We start from the raw sequence: 6,961 nt of genomic DNA, 5'->3' as shown, positions 1-6,961 counted from the left end.
AAGTTTTTCGTTGATTTGGATTTCGTCTAACGGAATAGTGAGATCTTCTTTAGAAAAACATTTCTTCAAATTTGAGACGTGGAAAGTTTTATGTACAGTCGTGAGTTGTTATGGTAATTCAAGTCGGTAAGCTACTGGTACGACACGATCAATAATCTTGAATGGTCCTATATACCTTGGATTTAATTTCCCTCATTTACCAAATCGAACAACGCCTTTCCAATGTGCAACCTTAAGCATGACTATATCTCCAATTTCAAATTCTATATCTTTTCTTTTAATGTCAGCGTAGCTCTTTTGTCGACTTTGGGCGGTTTTCAACCGTTGTTGAATTTGAATGATCTTCATGGTAGTTTCTTGTATTATCTCCGGACCCGTAATCTGTCTATCCCCCACTTCACTCCAACAAATTAGAGACCTGCACTTTCTACCATAAAGTGCTTCAAACGGCGTCATCTCAATGCTTGAATGGTAGCTGTTGTTGTAGGAAAATTCTGCTAACGGTAGATGTCGATCCCAACTGTTTCCGAAATCAATAACACATGCTCGTAGCATGTCTTCAAGCGTTTGTATCGTCCTTTCGCTCTGCCCATCAGTTTGTGGATGATAGGCAGTACTCATGTCTAGACGAGTTCCTAATGCTTGCTGTAATGTCTGCCAGAATTTTAAAATAAATATGCCATCCCTATCAGAGATAATAGAGATTGGTATTCCATATCTGGAGACGACTTCCATCAAATACAGTCGTGCTAACTTCTCCATCTTATCGTCTTCTCTTATTGGTAAGAAGTGTGCTGATTTGGTGAGACGATCAACTATTACCAAAATAGTATCAAAACCACTTGCAGTCCTTGGAAATTTATTGATGAAATCCTTGGTAATGTTTTCCCATTTCCATTCTGGGATTTCGAGTTGTTGAAGTAGACCTGATGGTTTCTGATGCTCCGCTTTGACCTTAGAACACGTCAAACATTCCCCTACGTATTTAGCAACATTGGCTTTCATACCTGGCCACCAAAAATGTTTCTTGAGATCTTTGTACATCTTTCCCGTTCCAGGATGTAATGAGTATCTGGTTTTATGAGCTTCTCTAAGTACCATTTCTCTCATATCTCCAAATTTTGGTACCCAAATTCTTTCAGCCCTATATCGGGTTCCGTCTTCCCGAATATTAAGATGCTTCTCCGATCCTTTGGGTATTTCATCCTTAAAATTTCCCTCTTTTAAAACTCCTTGTTGAGCCTCCTTTATTTGAGTAGTAAGGTTATTGTGAATCATTATATTCATAGCTTTTACTCGAATGGGTTCTCTGTCCTTTCTACTCAAAGCGTCGGCTACCACATTCGCCTTCCCCGGGTGGTAACGAATATCAAAGTCGTAATCATTCAACAATTCAATCCACCTGCGCTGCCTCATGTTCAGTTGTTTCTGATTAAATATATGTTGAAGACTTTTGTGGTCGGTATATATAATACTTTTGACCCCATATAAGTAGTGCCTCCAAGTCTTTAATGCAAAAACAACCGCGCCTAATTCCAAATCATGCGTCGTATAATTCTGCTCGTGAATCTTCAATTGTCTAGACGCATAAGCAATTACCTTCGTTCGTTGCATTAATACACAACTGAAACCTTGCTTTGAAGCGTCACAATATATCACAAAATCATCATTCCCTTCAGGTAATGAAAATATAGGTGCTGTAGTTAACTTTTTCTTTAACAATTGAAACGCTTTCTCTTGTTCATCCTTCCATTCAAATTTTCTCCATTTATGCGTTAATGCAGTCAAGGATTTTGCTATTCTGGAAAAATCTTGGATGAACCTTCTGTAGTAACCAGCTAGTCCTAAAAATTGGCGTATATGCTTCGGATTTTTTGGGGTTTCCCATTTTTCAACGGTTTCAATCTTTGCTGGATCCACCTGAATACCTTCTTTGTTCACTATGTGACCGAGGAATTGAACTTCTTCCAACCAAAATGCACACTTTGAAAACTTACCGTACAGTTTTTCTTTTCTCAGCAACTCTAGCACTTTTCTTAAATGTTCTTCATGCTCTTGATCATTCTGCGAGTAAATAAGTATGTCATCGATGAAAACAATGACAAACTTGTTAAGATATGGCCCACACACTCGGTTCATGAGGTCCATGAACACAGCTGGTGCGTTCGTCAATCCAAACGGCATAACCATAAACTCGTAATGACCATAACGCGTCCTAAAAGCAGTCTTTGGAATATCATCCTCCTTCACCCGCATTTGATGATACCCAGAACGTAAATCAATCTTCGAATAAAACGATGAGCCTTGTAGTTGATCAAATAAGTCGTCGATTATCGGTAGTGGGTAGCGGTTCTTGATGGTAAGTTTGTTCAACTCTCGGTAGTCGATACACAACCTAAATGTACCATCCTTCTTCTTGACAAACAAAACAGGAGCTCCCCATGGTGATGTGCTTGGTCGAATGAAACCACGCTCTAAAAGTTGCTGTAACTGACTTTGTAATTCTTTCATTTCACTGGGTGCGAGTTGATAGTGCTCCAAATGAACATATATTTAGGTGCAATATCCTTCCAATATGTAAAGTTTTCAGTTGCAATTGTTCTATTTTCAAGTAATATTCGTTTAAATAAATAAGTGCGAAGACAAAAGGCAAAAATAAAGATTTGAAGACGCAAACGTCCAAAAAGCTTAAATGTACAAGATACAATCCAAGTGGTTCAATTTATTGATAAGAAACGTCTCAAAATTACAAAAGTACAAGTTGCGGAACGCAAAGTACAAGATATTAAATTATACGAAAGGACGTTCGAAAATCCGGAACCGGGACCTGAGCCAACTATCAACGCGCGACGCAACGGACCTAAAATTACAAGTCAACTATGCACATAAATATAATATAATATATAAATAATTCTTAAAATTATATATATATTATATATATTTATTAAAACCGTCGGAAAATTAAAAGACAAAAATACGTGAGCTGGATCTGGCGGCCATGCGATCGCATGGAAAATAGGCATAAAACCCATGCGATCGCATGGGTTACTGTAGCAGGCCAACATTCTATAAAAAGACAGTTTGCTCGAGAGTTTTAGGCACCATATTTTCTTTCTTACTCTGTAACATAAATATATATATTTATAATTTTAATTTTAATTTAAGTTTAATAATAATTGGGTTATTGTAAGAAATGTTTTACGAGTTTTAAGTCGAAACTCTGTCCGGGTAACGCTACGCGATAAATAATCACTGTAACTATGTTTTTCCTTTTTAAATTAATGTCTTGTAACTAAGTTATTATTATGCTTATTTGAGCCGAAGTAATCGTGATGTTAGACTAAATATTAAGATTGGGTTATTAAATTTTGTACCATAATTAGGGTATGGACAAAAGACCGACACTTGTTTTAATTGGACCATGGACCATTAATAGATGGGGGATATTGTCTAATTGAATGACAATTCTTTGGAGCCTGTCGAACCTATCTTCAAATTAATTAATCTAATAATTATTAAATGATTATGCATGTCCTATTTAGTGACGTTTATACGACATCTTTAACAATCATTTAATTAATCAATTGGGTTGGGTAATTGATTATTCATTCTGATCAAGTGGGAAAATTAATAATCATGGAATAATTAAAATAGGGGTGGATTTCATTCAAGGGTAATTGGTGTAATTGTTAACAAAGTATTAAAACCTTGGATTACACACAGTCGATAACCTGGTGTAATCATTAAACAAAGTATTAAAACCTTGTTACAATTCGAATCCCTAATTAGTTGGAATATTTGACTTCGGGAATAAGGTTAATTTGACGAGCATTTTATAATTATGACCAATGAACTATTATGGACGAAAACCAGATAGGTTTCAAATAAATCCAGGACAAATGACAATTAACCCAAAGTAATAAATTAAAATCAAAACGTCAAACATCATGGTTACGGAAGTTTAAATAAGCATAATTGTTCTATTTTATATCTCATCGTATTTTTATTTACTGTTATTTTATTTACTGTCATTTTATTTACTCGCAATTTTATTTAACGTCATTTAAATATTGTTATTTATTTTACGCACTTTAATTATCGTCATTTATCTTTGCATTTAAAATATAAAATCGACAAACCAGTCATTAAACGGTAAAACCCCCCTTTTTATAATAATAATATTACTATATATAATTATATATTTTATATAAATATAGTCGCTTAAAAATATAGTACGTAATCACCAGCTCCCTGTGGAATGAACCGAACTTACTAAAAACTACACTACTCTACGATTAGGTACACTGCCTATAGTGTTGTAACAAGGTTTAGGTATACCCATCCGTTAAATTAATAAAACTTGTGTAATATTTCGTCGTATTTTGTAGTAAAATATAATAGTATTTCGTACCCTACTCGCAACACATCAAGTTTTTGGCGCCGCTGCCGGGGAACTCGGCGAAACGCTATATTTTTACGCTATATTTTAGTAAAACTATATTTTTGTAAAAATATATTATTTTTGTAAAAATATATTATTTCTTATTTCATAAAAAAAAGAGAGAGAGAAAACTGAAATCAAATAATTAATAAATAGAAATTTGGACCGAGCCGATTAAAAGCCCAAAATATTGCTGGACTCCTTGTTCATGCGACCGCATGATATCATAACTATATCCCCATGCGATCGCATAAGATTGTCTGACAGGTCTGAAACCTTAGCTGTACGAATTAGGGTTACGTTTAAATAATAATAATTATTAATTAATTATAATTAGGGTTTTTAATTTAATAATATTTAGTTTTAATTGTATTTAATTTGTAATATTTAGTTTAATTTAGTTTTATTAATTATAAATTGCAACTTTTATAAAATAAATAATACAAAAATAATATTTTTATAAAATTGTATTTTTATAAATTTAAGCTTATTTTATATTTTGTGTCTTTTTATTTATTAAAGCGTAATTTTATAATTTTTCGTTCGTAATTAGTTTTAATCTAGTATTTTGCCGTAGTTTATTTTTATTTCTAGATTCTTAGGCTTTGCTGTAAAATTCCTTAAGTGCTTTTTCTTTAGATTAAGATTTAGGCGCTTTAGAATTTTGCGACGCCATTTATATATTTTAGTGACTTTTAAGTTATTGCCGTTTTGGATATATAATTCCTTTTAAGCTTTAATACCTTTAGGCGCAGCTTTTTAGATTTAGTTTTTAGACTTTTAAGTTTCGACGTTTTTCTTATTTTTATTTTTCGACGTTTTTCTTATTTTTATTTTTCGACGTTTTTCGGCGCGCTTCTTTTTCTTTCTCCTTTCTACGCACTAGTTTTTAGGACATAGATTTTTATCTTCTTTAAATTTCAACGAAAAATTATTTTAAGCGGTTAAATTGATAGACATTCAAAATTTTCTGGTTCGTAGTAATAGTTGGATTTGTTAGTGGCGAGTTGTGGGCTTCCGATTTAAAGGGTCCTGGATACCTGCTGCATCTATTGGCTATTCAAAACGTGGGCAAAATCAGAAAAGTCTATTAATTTGATAACTTATATAATTTTTATCTTTATAACTAATAGGATATTTAGTGAATGCACCGAGCAAAACGTTTACCACCTTTCATACGTTCACCACCTATAACTCGATCAAGACATCTAGCCAATATTGTCGCCATTGATTTTTCTTTAGAATCATCACCTAGTTGAACAAGTACTCCAAATCAAAATTCCGATAATCCATTTTTTGAACCTGATTTCACAATTGAGAACCCGGAGGATATTCAAGGACAATTCCAAGATCCTGAACCACTAATAATTCCTCCCGAATCACAAACCGTTAAATCAGAATCTTCTAGTGATTCGGATTCAAAAAATTCAAATATGGAAATAACGGAACCTCAAAGTATGGAAGACCGAATGAGAGCCATACGCACGGGCCAAGGTCACGCCATTAATCAGCCAGATGTTAGAGCGTTAGATTTTGAAATCAAAGGACAAATCCTACACATGATCACCAATCAGTGCCAATTTGGTGGTACAACAAAAGAAGATCCAAACGAACATCTTCGAACTTTTAATAGGATTTGTAATCTATTTAAAATCTGAGAAGTTGAGGATGAAACTATTTATCTTATGTTGTTCCCCTGGACTTTAAAGGGAGAAGCCAAAGATTGGTTAGAATCGTTACCTGAAGGAACGATTGACACATGGGATGTTTTAGTTGAGAAATTTCTTCAAAGATTCTTTCCGGCATCTAAATCCGTGAGACTTCAAGGAGAAATTGCCACGTTCGTGCAAAAGCCAAATGAAACGTTATATGAGGCATGGACAAGATTCGGAAGGATGTTGAGAGGATGTCCTCAGCACGGTTTAGATACTTTTCAAATAGTACAAATCTTTTATAAAGGCGTAGACATAGCCACACGAAAAGACATCGACACAGCAGCTGGTGGTTCCATTATGAAGAAAACTGCAACCGAAGCTCACAAGATCATTGATAACACAGCATCCCACTCTCATGAGTGGCATCAGGAAAAAGAAATTTTTCATTCATCTAAAGCGGCTAGAGCTGATTCTAGCCATAACTTTGATTCTGTTTCCGCAAAAATAGATGTTTTCGAGAGACGAATGGAAAAGATGAATAAAGATATTCACGCAATACGAATCAGTTGTGAGCAATGCGGTGGACCACACTTAACAAAAGATTGTCACATTGTGCAAACGATGGAACAACGTGAGAATGTTTCCTATATGAACCAAAGGCCGGAAAATAATTATCAAAATAATTATCAACCGCCAAGGCTAAACTTCAATCGAAATCAAAACATTCTTTGCAATCCAAATGGACTCAACAATAACTCGTATAACCAACACGGTCCGAATAACCAACCAACTCAAAACAACACTTTCAATCAACAAAGACCCAGCTTGTATAAACTACCACAACAAACCGAAGAGAAAAAGTCAA

The 6,961-nt window shown here is 34.3% G+C and overlaps 1 non-coding gene across 1 annotated transcript; it reads right to left on the bottom strand.

Annotated features, from left to right (window-relative positions):
- Positions 1 to 6,258: 6,258 nt before the first annotated feature.
- LOC139845816 (small nucleolar RNA R71) lies at positions 6,259 to 6,365 on the bottom strand. The gene has a single exon (XR_011758572.1). It is a non-coding gene; the product is annotated as a small nucleolar RNA R71 (small nucleolar RNA).
- Positions 6,366 to 6,961: the final 596 nt, after the last annotated feature.

Source organism: Rutidosis leptorrhynchoides, chromosome 4, assembly GCF_046630445.1.
Source record: "Rutidosis leptorrhynchoides isolate AG116_Rl617_1_P2 chromosome 4, CSIRO_AGI_Rlap_v1, whole genome shotgun sequence".
Classification (NCBI taxonomy): domain Eukaryota; kingdom Viridiplantae; phylum Streptophyta; class Magnoliopsida; order Asterales; family Asteraceae; genus Rutidosis; species Rutidosis leptorrhynchoides.
The sequence above is the reverse complement of the archived record's forward strand: the minus strand, read 5'-3'. Positions and strand labels throughout refer to the sequence as shown.